Source organism: Serinus canaria, chromosome 10 (genome assembly GCF_022539315.1).
Source record: "Serinus canaria isolate serCan28SL12 chromosome 10, serCan2020, whole genome shotgun sequence".
NCBI classification, from domain to species: Eukaryota; Metazoa; Chordata; class Aves; order Passeriformes; family Fringillidae; genus Serinus; species Serinus canaria.
This window is the reverse complement of record NC_066324.1, coordinates 5,426,477-5,441,068: the sequence shown is the minus strand read 5'-3', so window position 1 is coordinate 5,441,068 and position 14,592 is coordinate 5,426,477.

Genomic DNA, 14,592 nt, shown 5'->3' with positions numbered 1-14,592 from the left:
TGTTTATAACCTGACGCCATGTTTCTAGTCACCTACCCTGTTTACATCTTTGGCCCCTTTAATTAAGAGAAGAACCAGTTAAAAGAAAGTAAGAAGAAATATTAATATGATCTGATTAATTCAGCTAGCGGGAGGTTATGGGGTACCAAGGTTATTATAACCTATAAAGGCAACATGAGCAAAGCTGTGTTCATTTGTAATTTTATTAGGCAGAGCAAATTAGTGAGCCCACATGGCAATGACAAAAGACCCCTTCCCATTCTCTCTTACCCCCCACCGAAAGGGCCAGGCGCCTAAAGTTAGGCTCCATATTAGGCAAATGAGAGCTGATAAATCTCAGCCAACAACTAATGAGAATCTCCAGAGTTGGAGCTGTGCTAATTTGAAAACATTAGCTGGGATCTCTTTTTCGTTTTTTTTTGGTGCATGTACAAAGTCCAACTAACGCAGCCCTGCTCCTGTCATGGGGGTCAGTGGGGTGAAGATGGTGAGGCAGGGAGGGGAGAGGAATCTTCAAGGGGTTAAAGATAAAACGTGGAGAAAACATAGGAGGGGGCTAAGAGGAAATGCTGATAATACGTAGATCATTAGGGAGAGCATATATCATTGATAATACAAGGGGGATATAATTACACATAATTACATGACACTTGCTCAGGAGCCCCTCCCAGCTCCTCAGATAAGAAAATCCAGATATTTGCCTTGCACTCATTCCTTGCAGGGTCCACGCAGCAGCATTGACATCATGGCAACATTAAGCTGGTTTTGAGGCTTTGCAGGGCTGTGTCTCTCACAATGTTACTTCAACAAACTCAGGTAGATCTTGAATGATGAAAATAAAGGTGGATCCCAGCCCTGGTTTAACACACAAAAATTACTGCCTGATAAAGTGGTTAATCACAGCCCTGTCCTGTCCAGAATTAGGATGTCTTGGTGGCATGCAGATAAGAAAACCAAAAAAGTTCTCCAGTTCCTGAGAAGAAAGCCTTGACCTAGCAAAGTGCCCTTTTCCCAGTGGCAGAAGTTTTCTCACAGCACTTGTGAAATTTTTATCCATAAGACACTGCTGGATGTTGCACATAACAGAGGAACAGCCCCAAACTCCCTGCATGCAGGTGGAGAAAATGAGCTACTTCAAGATTAGAGAAAAGAATAACAAGCATTATGCTGCATTCATATTTGGGTTTTGTTTTCACAATTTTTTTTTTTTTTGGTGGAACTGGGTCAAACAAAGATTAAAAATTAATGAAGAGTTCAGAAAATACTGCTGAAAAGGAGACTGAAATCTAGGCTGAGCTGTCACTAAAGTATTTTGGGCTGTGGTCTCATGCTTCAGCCACTGACTATGACTCTCACCTGTTGCTGTGTCTTTGTTACCTCTTTTAATTCCACCGATTTTCCAAAATTTCACTTTTTGGGGAAAAAGATGCGGTGCTATTCCAAATTTTTAAATTCCTCAGTGGATGAAACTAAAATTGAAGGACTTAAAAGAAATAAAAAATAAGAAATGAGAAATGTAAAAATTACTGAAGAATTACATTTTATAAAAGCAGGGTCTTTTAAGACAGAGACCATCTTACTGAAAAATCAATTTTAAGGATATTATATTTCACACTTCATTGTTATCTCAGTTAAGGTAGAAAGCTTAATAATACTGAAAACTATTATATGTATCTAAATCATCCAGCCCTCTTTTTTGGTTTTCTTTTCCTCACCTAACATTTTCCCAAATGTTTTGATTAACACAAACAATGCTATAGTCCAGCAAGACGTCCGTGGTGGGACTGAAATTCTCACAGCACTGTTGTCCCTCTCTCCTGCATGTACAGGTAAGTTGCTCTTTTCACTCCTGTGACAAATTTCATTGACTGTGGTAGTCCCAATTTTATTGAAATGTGTTTAAGTAAAAAAATTCATTACCAAACCATAGCTACTGGCAGAGAAGTTAAAAGCATTTTAGTTTATCTGGGTTTATTTTTTTTTCTTTCCCACACGACCTTGGATTTGAGAGTTGTTGCCTCCAAGACTTCTGCTAAGCCACAGTCCATGGCTTTAAGATACCATTAAGGATGGTGACTGACAGCTTCAAATCTCTTTCACAGTAGTACCTGTAAAAGTCAAAAGGCCCCAAGAATTCAAAGATAGATTTATTGTTCAATTTTTATACTCTGAAGGCACATTTTAGCAAGTATTATTAGGTGCTGTGCATTATCAAGCACTTGTATTACAGGTAAGTTAAATTATCCCAATGGTTTCCTGGTGAGAACCAAAGTACTGATTTGGGTCTTGCAAAATAATATCAAAAAAAGCATTGCCTCAAACCAAATCAAAATTTTTCTCTGGAAAATTAGCATCACTGTGAGTACCAGCTTTCTGGAGATAAGGTTTGAAAACCACTACGTTCATTTGTTATTTTGACTCCTGTTTCTCCACACCAGCAAAATCTGGGTAAGACTAGAAAACATCAACATGCCAAAATGAAAAATACAATTTAAAACAATCTGACACCTCAGTGCTGGGCCCCATGCCATTTTAGCACAAGCTGGGACGTATACTTGAAAATGCAGAAGAAAATTACTTCTTGGGATATCTTCAATTCCTATTTTGCACTTGCAAGATGAAAGACAGGACTTTTTAAAGGAGTCTAAACAATTTCAGGCTCCAGATTTTGGCAGCTTTCAGTGGACCCAGCTTTTCAGATAGGGATGCCAGCTGTCAGCCCCAATGCAAGGCTATTCTCTGGTTGTGTAAATCCCCCATCCACCTACTCTCACTTGCCTCCCTTCCTTCTCCTTGTCACAGGGTGGTGAGACTAAAAACACATGAAGGTGGATCTACACTGGGTGTCCTTCAGTGCAATAAGAGCAATTTAATGGTGCTTTGTGTTGTCATATCTCTGCCCAGCTCTCAATCTTCTGGTTGTCACCCTCTGTTGGTGACACAGTTTGTTTTCCTTAGAAGAGGACACCCCGTGTTCCCCATATCCTTCTTTTCAACCAGCAGGCACAAAAAAGCTGGCAGAGTAATCCAAGTTCAGCTTGATACTAAGGAATATAAACACAAGACCAAAAGCTAGGGAGAATGATGAAATGATGCCTCTCAAAGAAAAATTATTCCTCTCTCATTCTTCTTCACTAGGTCTCAAAGTGGACTGATGAAATATAATCTGAACTGCATGAAAATCTCTGTGATGCGTGAACTTTCATATGGAAATAGGTTTGTGGCTATTCATTACCTGTTTATATTTGCAAGGTTAAAAAGTTTAATTGATCGTTCAATAAATTATCACTTTACAGATCAGGTTAGGCTCTTAAGCAAACCACGAATCACCATGTTAACATGCAGATATAAATGAGTCTTTCTCTACAGGATAAACACTGTCCCCCATGTACGGTAGGTGTGGCAATTAGATTATTGATTTTAGGTAAATGTCTTGTTAATTATGCAGGAGGCTCCACTACTCGTGTTAATTAACTTACTGCTCCTTTGAATCAATACACTGTGGTCTCAGGAGGAAAAGCTTTCTCCCCCTGGTCTTTGGGGCAAAAAAAAGAGAGAAAAGTTTTGTTCATCTCCTTTCCTCTTTTTCTTTCTGAAAATTTGACTTCTCAGTTTAAATGAGAGGAAAAAAATTAAATGGAAAGTGAGAAAGTTCTTCAAGTTCTTCAAGTTCTTCAACCAATAGAAATGAAATCCAGACCCTTCCCAAGGACAAATTAAAATAACGTTCATCCTGTAAGGACTTCACCTCAAACTTCTCCCTTTTTTCAGTCTCACATCTTTATTTCCCACTTACTTTCTTCCTTTCTCTGCATCTAGTCTTTGCTTTATGGGCAAGAGTCAGAATTATCTACACCCACTTTTACACCACTATCCCCCAAGTTGGCTGCACTTTCAAAAAAGTAGTTCATCAAATGAATTCTCAAGTTCAGACCTGAATATCTTAAATATATTTTAAACAATCAACACAGGCTTAGGTCAAGTTACAGGCCACTCTCATGAAGGGAAAGTCAGATTCATTCAAGGGAGGTCTACTTTAAAGACTTATGTAAAAGAGATTTTTTCCAGTTTTGTTTTTGCTGTTTTCTTGGTTTTGATTAAGCTACTTTGATCCCATATTATCTAATAAAGATTTTAAGTCAGAAAATCCCATATAAAACTCTCCCAAAAATTTTAATACCACCATTGGAATTTCTCAGCTCAGAGGAACACAAATTTTGTCCACTCAGGGATAGAAAGATAACTGTAAGTATGAATTTTCAAATGTTCACTCCCCAAATCTGTATCAAAGCTCCCTGGAAGCAGGTGGATCTGCACGCCTGGGCAAAAGGTCAGTCATTTCTTTTGTATAAATGAAATAAACTGAAAGCAGTTTCCTACTTGGCCTTTGGTTGTTTTCATAATTTCTCCTTTTCCCTTGCTGAAGGTGCAGCTCAAATCCTGGTTCTTTTTTTTGTGGGGGTTCCCCCCTTCCCCAGTGTACTTTGTTTATGCTTTCCTTGGTGAAGAGTAGAGATGAATGATGAATACCATAACCCTGGAGATACTTGAGCATAACTTATTCATATCAGCAGGCTTGATACAGTCAACAGAGCTGTTACACGAGCAAAGTTCCTCACATGACTTAAGTGCTTGCAGGATCAGGACCTTAATCTTGTGTTTTATGCTATTCGTTGACCTTGGTCATGTACACGTTTATTACTGGTATGAAAAAGTACAAGGTAGACTGAGTGACATTCCTGATGCAGGGAGAGATTTTACAGGGGTAAACGAAATGTGAGTGGTTTTTTAACTGTTCTAAAAATAACCTAAAAATATCTTGGTAAAAGTTTGAGACTAGCTTGCATTGATGTTTACACGAAGCCTGTTATACATAATTTTTCGAAGCTGTTTTCAATCATGCAAATGATTTTTCCTTTGCAATATGCTAATGCAATCTGATTTATTTCAGTTGTAAAAGTTAATTACAATGTGTTTGTGAGTCCCTAAAGATGATGTATTAAATGTTTATAACCAGGATTATTAAAATGTCCTGTCTCGATTACAGTGCTTCTCTTTCAAACACTAGAACTAATTGTAGCCTTAAATCACAACAACTTCACCGTTAAAATTAACACAAGGGCAACATTGCATAATTTTAATTAATTTTAATTTGGCCAAAGCAAATTAATTTTTGTTTTCTAGAAGGACAGCTAAACTCTTTTCCAGCCAGATTTCATTAGACATGGAGTTTGTAAACTTCCTTTTTTCAACATTTGTGTCTCTTTAATGATTCCATGGCTGCAGATACACACTTTAAATGTCATTTGTTTTCTCATGCTCATTCTCTTTTCATTGAAATTACTATATTTATGTCTGAAGTACTTATTACTGGGCACCTAAAAGAAGAGAAGGAAGTAACAGTGCAATATCCAGTATTTCACTGACTGATTGTGCTTGTGCAAAGAACTGAATCATTCTGTAAAAAAAAAAGCAACTCAGAACCCCTTGGACCTTCAGCTTTTTCCTACTGAACATCCCTTAAACAGCTGTTAGTGTCTGATGAAAAAATGCTCTTAAAAAAAAAAAAAAACACCTCGAGGATATTTTATTTGCACACCCACACTCTCTTTGCTTTGGTTTTGCATTAAGGATTTTTGCAGGGAAAAATGGGTTTCTTCTTCTTTCTATGCCCAGGTGGCACAAGTTTTCTTGCTTATGAATTCCTCTACTGAGGCCTGAAAACCTCATGTTGTGTAATGTCCTAGCTGGCTGCTGGGGTAGCCTAATGGCATCACAGAGCAGATTCTTTGAGGTGAGTTTGGGATTAAAAATAAGAGAAAATTAAGACAGTAATATCCTTATCCTTTTTATCATTACTATTTTCATAAGCAGAATCAAAACTGTCAGACTCACATCTAGGGGTCGTTCTGATGCAGCATTTGAAAAAGCCCTTTTTCCCTCATGAAAAACCAAATCCCTATAATGGTGAGTGTGGGATTTGGCTGTACACGAGTAATTTGTTGCCAGGGAAAGAAAGCAAAGTTTCAATTGAGGGAGTTTCCAGAGCTTTTCTTCCAGAGGGAGCTGTGGTTTGCCTCTCCCACCCACAGAAGCAGCTGTGGGAGCAAGGGATGGGTAAGGAAGGGCTTGCCCTTCCTTATGTGCTGGAACAAGAAGAAGCTCACTGCCTTGCATGAATAGAAAGGAACCACTTGTCCCTGTGCTGCAGTTAGCAAAGACCAAATGTCCATGTGTTCCATGACAGACAGGAACAGCACTGATAGAAGAATGGCCACACTGGAGCAAAACAGAATTCAGTCCAGACCAGGATCCTGTCTCCATCTATGGCAAAAGCAGTTTCTTAGCCAAAAGTATAAAAACAGGTCAAGCATATCACACCACCCACCCATAACTCATGATTTCTAAGCATTTGTTAAGATGAATTTGACCAGACCTCCTTGGACACATAAAGGCATCTACAACATCCACGCAGTTCAGCTCAGTGCTAATTATCAAAAGCTGTTCAGCACAGTTTATTCCTAATTGTCCAAGTACTTTGAAACAATAACACCAATAGATAAGGTTTATTCTCTAGCTCCTTCTTAGGGAGGAGCTGAGGTAGGAGCTGAGCTGACTTAGCTGAACTAAGTCTGAGTTCTCTGTCACCATCTTCAGGGACCCACACCATGCAAAATCTGTCACCCAGTTAGTGGCCAGACTTCAGATTTTGAGCAGTCCATAGGTGTTTGCAGTGGTTGAATTCCTCTTTCCCACCTTGCTGGAGAAAAATTACATCTGTATAAACCCTTAACTGTGATCTTTTGCTGTTTTAGTTTATCTCTGGATAAAGGAACCAAGCTTAAGGGCACAAGGACAAGGACATTTTCTTTAGGTTTGATTTACATGACACTGGCTATCTTTAGAATCCTGCTGATTTCCAAGGACATCTCTCAACACAGACATGAATTCCTCAAATGAAACCAGGCAGTGGCTGGGTAGGAACCCTCTGCATGGCAGCTGAAAGGAGCAGTGGTTACAGACTGGGCTGGACAGCACTCACTGAAGAAAAAGCACGTGAGCCTTGTGTGGGTCTGAATGTTCCAACTCTGTACTCAGACCGACTAGAGGTGAGAATTGCCAGAGTGGGAAAATCACAGAATCACCTCAATCATTCTCTGATTCTGTGGTTTTTCTATTGTGGTGATATTTCCTACTGATATAGTAGAAAATAGCCTTTCAATTAATTTTTCTCCCATGACTTCCTTTAGTAGGTTGCAGATGAAGCATGGACAGACGGGACCAAAGACCCAGATAATAAAGTGGTTCTCATGTCTTGGATAAAGATCAACCCAAGCATGTCAAAAACAGATTTTCAGAGTTGCTGAATGGCTATGGATAGCACAGATAGGTGCTCAACAGCACTCAAAACAGGGCTTTGCTCTTTGGAGAGTGTTTCAGCCCACAGGCTGTCTTTCACAGTGTAGCAGACACAGATTTTTTTTTTTTTTTTTTTTTTTTTTTTTTTTTGCTTTAAAGACAAGAAGCTGAAGTAGAGTCATGACTGAATTTCCTTCTTTCACCCCTTATAACTGAAAGTACCCAGGCAAACAGGAGGTCCTTTGCTGGCTGAACATTTTCCAAGACCCATAAAATATAGTAAAAGTTTGCACAGATTTACCCAACCAGACTTGATCCTGAGCCTTGTCTTTCTGCACTGTTTTAACATGTGCTGCAAAAGCAGTATCAGACTGTCCCCAGCAATATTGAGTGGCACTCATCCCATCCAAACAGCTCTTCACCTTCTCCCTCAGTGGAGATTCAGCAGCTGAAGGCGCTGAGACCGCAGTGAACTTCTCTCACCCACAGTGCTAATGACTGAAAGTCAGCATCAAAGTAAGAAGCATAAATAGGAATTCTTTAATTATAATGAGTGGCACATTAACCTCAGCATGAATCTGTCATGACTTTTCAAAATGGCACACATGTGGTTCTGTGCTTGAGCTAATGCCCTGGGCTTTTCACTTGTTCACTTTAGATCTGTGTTTGCTTTTCTGACTAGAATGGCTCTCAGCCAGCTGACTTCAATCACGGGGGGATGCCTCTGTGTCCAGCAATACAGGAGAACCCTGAGAAATATTGACAGTAAAGAAATTTCCTCTCTGCTGGCTGTTGTCTCTCTTGTTCTGGGCATAAATAAACTTGTTAACTCCCAAGAAATGGGATTAGGCATTTATCACTACAGTTTCATCCACATACCAGAGGCCAGATTCTCTGTAAGTCATCAAAGCTGAAGTCCATGAAATGATGCCAATCGTTACCAGCTGAGACCCTGGCCAAAAGACTGTGAAAAACCACAAATATATTGCTTTCCATGAAACAGAAAACACAAATGTTATGTTGTGATGGAAGTGGTTTCATAAAGCATGCTGCCATTAATGGATCTTACATTTACTAAAAATATGGTTGCTGTTTAAAATACATGGTAAAGCAACCAGTTTATGAACAAACCCCAGCAGTACCTGCTGTGCTGCTTTTCCAGGTGCCAAAGGCAGAGTGATAAACATTGCCATCTGTGAGAACTGCAGACCTGTCCTCAGACCCTGGAAGTCTGGATGTACTTTGATAGTCTTCCAAGCTCAGGCATGTTTCTCCAGGCTGGCTCTGAGCATAGCATGTCATCCTATGTCAGAGCCACACAGAAATGAGTTATGGTGGGATTATGTGAAGTAAAGCTAAGGGTCAGATAACTTTTCACACCCCCTGTAGAGAGCTGACAAAGAGACAGAAAAAATCCCACATCTTGCCATCTGGGTTTCACTAAGTTCTTAACAGCTTTGGAAAGTCCTGTGGTGTTTTCACAAGTCAGACATCATAACCACCAGAATGTCCCAAATGCCCTATGGCAAGGGCTTTGATTGACCCACTGGTTGTGGGTTTTTTGTCTGTTGTCTAAATATCTCTAAGTTTTCCTTCATGTGCCTGAATATTTTGCCCACAGCTGTGCACAAGGAAATTGTTTGATTCTGCGCTGACCATGGTTTCTCTCTCCTATGAGTAAAACTTTTATGTGCACATCCCCTCCACACTCTGCTGTGGCAGGGCTGTGATTCAGCTCAAGGTTTCAGCCTTATCCAGAGCAATTCACTTGGCCCAGCACTCTGACTTTAGGTTAGCTGGCTGTTCTGCTCTTCTGGTTTACAGCATCATCAGCCTGTAGGGAAGGGCTGAGCCTACCCCTCACCAGAAATACAGAATATAAAAAGAGTCAAAGTGTTATAATGACTCTGCTCTTCACCTGCAGACAGACACAGATGACTCAGCCACGTGGATTGCTCAGGTCCAGGACTTCATGGTTCTCCAGCTGTTTATTTTCCACAGCCCAAAACCTACATGCCGTGCTGCTATGCATCTCCAGGTCAATGATGAACTGGGTGTGTTTATCCTGATTTCTTCTCATTCATCCTGACTAGAAGTAAACAAGACTTTGAAAAACAAATTGTCTCCTTCCTGCATTTATCTCCAGGATTCCACTCAGTGAACAGTACTGCAGCTTTATTCAATATATCAGTGCACCTCACATAACATATCAGTATTTATCATTACTCTTTTAATGATGGACAGGTAAGAAAATTGCCTCACCTTAAATTAAGGGCTGTTCTAAATTAAACACAATGGATGGGTTAGAGGAAAGGACCAAATCTTCTGGAAAATATTAAGAGGTGGTTTTTTTTTCCAATGCCTATTTTTGTTTTGTTGCTGGTTGTAAATTATTGCATGGATGTGCACTTCCTAATGATGGCCACAGACAGCAAGGGGAAATTCCATACAGTCAGGGGAAGAAAATACAATAAATTTCACTATATTTTCAGCACAAATTAATCAAAAGAAAGACCTACAGTTCATTAGAATCTCTGTTTTCACGTTTTCAGCTCCTTGTCAAGTATCTAGGTTATATGTAGACCAGAATGGAAAGCCCAGATTTTAAAATAACCCTAGAACTGAAATACTGTAGAGCCCCAAAACTCAGGATCAACCCCGCTTAGGGTAAATCCACAGAAGCTTTCACTAAAAGTTAACAGTCCCCATGTTCTTCTACGAGCCAAGCCTCAGAGCCTTTTCCCCAGCTGCTGTCTCAGTCTGGTGCTACTTCTGGCCAGAAAATAGATCCAGAAATTGTATGTGTTGGGGTATAATCAGCAGAGAAAGTCATGTCACCTATAGGGAGCTTGAATCAATTTGCACTTCTGGCCTGATTTCTTGAATGCAAAAGATTTCTAGGAAGAATCGTCATCGCTTCAAAAAGTAAAACTTCCTCAAAAATGAGAAAGAAAACACTGTAACAAAACTAAACAGAAACAATTGGGCTACAGCTCCCAAATCTCTCAGAATCTGACTTCAGATCCTCTTCTTCATGCTCAAAGTTGGGTTTGACCAAAATTAGAGGTGTTCTTCAGGCAGCCCTTCCAAACCCCAGCCCTTCTTTGGAGCAAATACACATAAGGCCCATCCCTAGGAGCTTTCTGTTGGGTTTTCCTTTGGCCACAAAATGGTTTCTTTCTGCACTCAGTGGGCAATGAACCTTTCAACATTTACCCCTCTGGCTGCAACAGCTTCATTTATCTTCATCTTTGAAAGCAACTCTATAATTATATCTTGCATTGTTCTCTGCAAGTCGCTCGCCAGTTAAGAAAAATATGTAATCAGCCGCCTTCCTTTCTAGGCAAAGGTACGTGTGACCAGTGAGACCTTTCCAAACTAGGACTGCAAAAGGAGTTAGATGTTAGATAAGGGCTATTCTCCAAAAGAGAAATACATGCAAAAAAGAGATGATAGACATCTTGCCAGAGAGTAGCATTTCTAGATAAACACTTCTGGTTATAGATGATTTCAGATCACGTATCTGTTTTCCTGTGTTCCTTTGATTATTACCTCTTGTCACTGACACTAAAATTGGAATTTGTGGCTGACCCTCATTCCCTATTGGCAAATGACCCTGAAAGGGTTATCAAGGCCTTATACCCAGTTTTTTCCTCTTCCCGTGGCTTTAATTGTACTGGCAATCTCATACAGCTTGTAAATTGTGAGAAGAGAGGGAGGGGGGAAAATTGCAGAAGAAGTTGGGTTGAAAACCATGGAATTATGTCATAAACACAAAGTTTCTCATAGGAAAGTCTCTGTCTCAGCTATGCAGGACGGGGCAGGGGGTGGGAAAGAGGAGGGAATGCTTCAGGAAACACAGAAAGAAATAGACCTCTCCTCTTGTCTCTCACGTTTTGCAGAGTAAATGCTTGGCATTAAAGAAGCCATGGGCTCCCTTGTCAGGATGAATCACCCCCTTGGAATCCAGGCAGAGCATAGGATGAAGAGGCGGTATATTGCAAAATGCCAAATGCATGTGTTGGAATCACAGCCCGCTGCTTCCAGCACAGCCCTGCAAACTCAGCCCTGCTCACTCCCGTTCCCATTTCTGGTTTGTGTCTTGTCACTTAAAACATAAACAAAGCCGAGGAGCTCATGGAGAGAAATGAGGGGGTGGAGGAATGAGGTGGAGAGGGGATGAGACAAGGTTTGCAGTGAGACCCAGCTCTTCCTTTCGCTGCCCACAAGAATGAGAACATTCCTCTTGCACAGCCTGGTGCGTGGACCCCATCCACAAATCTCCTTGATACCAGAAACCTGCTGCTGGTATTCTGGTATCGACACAGCACCCCTGGAATTCTCCTGGATATGTTTCCCAGCACTGTATATTTGGGTTGTGGTTTATTGCTCTGGCAATATTGGGCTCTCTCAGAACAAGACAGCACTTCAGGAACACATGGAGTGATGACAGCAACTGCCAGTGAGTGCAGCCCAGCTGAGAAGGTACCACAATGAAATAGGGTATAAGTAACATTTGTCATAAATTAATTCACTTCAGTTCTGAGCTACAAAAGGATCTAGGCCAGAGACACGTATCAAAAGGATTGTGTTTATTTACACCACGCCATTTCCTTTGAAGTAGAAAATAGTAGTAATAATGACAGGGAGTTACAGCTGAAATACAATACACATGAAAAGCTTTTGAAGTGTTCACTCTTAAAATTTTACATTTGTATTTCCTCTTTTTTTTTTTTTTTTTGAGTACCTTGTTGTGGGATTGCCTTGCTGGCATCAATGTACAAAATGTAATGCAGCAGGATGCAGTGGTACTCCAGGGAAGCTGCAGAAAAGGGTCCATTTCCATGGTTCCCACTGTTCCAATAAATAAAACTATTTTATTCCCACCACCTCCTCTTTCCCACATATCTCTGACAGTTGGCAATAATAGAGTTGCTGAATTCATATGGAAAGAAGGAAATGAAATATTAAAATAACAAGACAAAGATAAGATTTGCATTTGTACTTATACCATTGGCTTTTAAGAGAGTTTCCCCTATTAATATTAGATTTTGACAGAGGGAAGGGGAGGCCAAGTTTCTGTGCATTTCAAGGGCTGACCATCATCCTGCTGTCATTAGCAGCATGTTTCTGAGTTAAGTGATAGTTCAGCAGTAACAGCTTAATTCAGATTGGGCAGATACACACAGCTCCATCTCTGTTGAACAAACCAGGCTGCACTACGTGGAGTTTATGCCAGATTTACACTGGATGTGTCTAGACAGACAATATCTGATCTGGCTTAAAGGTAAGAGTGGCATGAACAGACAGTATCTGTGCTGGCAGAATGCCTGGCAGGACAGAGTTAAGCTGTGACACCTTTTTTAACAAACTTAAGTCAGTAAGGGAAAAATTTAGTAAGAGGAGTATTTAATATTATATAGTCACACAGCTTTTCACGTGGTGCTGGGGGTCTTAATGCTGGACTATCACTGAAATGCAGCTGCAGCCTGTTTTTATCCCTGAGCTGTGAGTTCTGCATCTTCTTTGTGTTTGCTTCAGTGTCTGCATAGCTGTTAAATGAGGTTTGGAGCTCATGGAGTCCATGCAAGGATTTCTTACAACTGGGTGCAGCCCCTCCTGAGGACATACCCAAGCAGTTTGTATAGCAAAGCATTTAAAATGTTGACCATATTTGGCTCTGTGTTGAATGTTTTCACTAATTCTACCAGTCTTCCCATAAAATAAATCTTTCACATGTCTGCTGATCTCTGGTTTACAGCATCTTTGAAACTCCATTGATTTTTTTTGACTGCCAAATGCACTTTCCAAAAGTAACATCTCCCTTACTTGACAGTATTAAGGGGTTTGACCACACAACTTTTTGTGCCTCCATGGTGCATTTGCAGGCTGTTTTCCAACCAAAGCTTGTTTTCCACAGGTCTTTTGGTAAGTTTTGCAGAACTGCCACATATATTAGGAGAGTCCTGATTCCCATCTCAGCTGCAAAAAATGTGCAAGACATACCCTAAACGAGTCCAGCCACCGGATGGGAGGACTCAACTAATTGGTGGAGTTGGCTCAAGCACTTGGCCACCAGCTGGCTGATACAGCAGCCTCCAGCCCCAGGGAGTCAAATGTTCCACCCAGAATCAAAGCTGGGACTCTTTAGTGGCAGAACAGAGCAATAACCTCTCACACCACATGTCTCAGTCCATTTAAAAAATTATTATTAATATTAATTTTGAAATATAAAAATAGCATAAACCCTTTCTCCAAAATTTAATTTGCATTTTAAAAAGCAGAAAAGAAAAGAATGAAAACATATGGTATCAATCATATTTTACAATACTTGTAACTGCAGTTCGGAAACATGTGTTTCCTAACTGCTCATTCAGCAGTATCTGCATAATTTTTTTGAGCAAAAAACAACCTTCTAAACAAAGCATTTAAACTAACCAGCATTGCATGATATTGTACTTAGCTGAAATGAACCATTTTATTTGGGTGTAAGCTGAATAGAACCAGTGGTTACTGTTGCTCTGTTACCATTCCAGAAAACTACTTTCAACTTAAATTAGATTCAGGAAGAAAGGAAGAAAAATACAATTTCTTCAAGTATCACTGCAATTGGTACTCCTGTAATGGCAGCTCCTCAAAGTGTGGTGTATCTTGTTCATGCTGTTGCCAAAGGCTCTGCCTTAATGGAACAAAGCAATGGCTCATCAAAACAGCTTCCCTGTCTCAGCAGTGGTCTCTCAACTGATGCTTCAAAAAACCCACAGGATCTGCCTCATTCGTTTCACCAATTGATGCTGAAAAGGAAAGTACTTCCTCTCTCTGTGATCCTCTAATTCTAATGGTGATCTCCTGTGATCATTAATATTTGGATGATCTTTCTGTTATCATCAAACATGGCTTAAAAAGTAGGGTCATATATGAGGACCTTGGGATGCCCAACAAATAAACTTTATTAATTCAACTCATATATATAATACCCCTTCAGAGATCCATTACACACCACCATGGAGGAATAATAAGAATTGTTTCTAGTCACCTCTGCCTCAAACCAATTGCAACACTTTTTTTCTCAGATCAGATCAGTAGCTAATATCCCCACCCTCCACCCACCACCTTCCAATATCACCATCTTGTCAAAGCCCATTTTCTCTGCTGAAAGCCACTGGGCGATTTTTAGCAGATAAAATGCACCACCTTCAAAATTCAACTCTATCACATTTTGTTTGTTTGCCT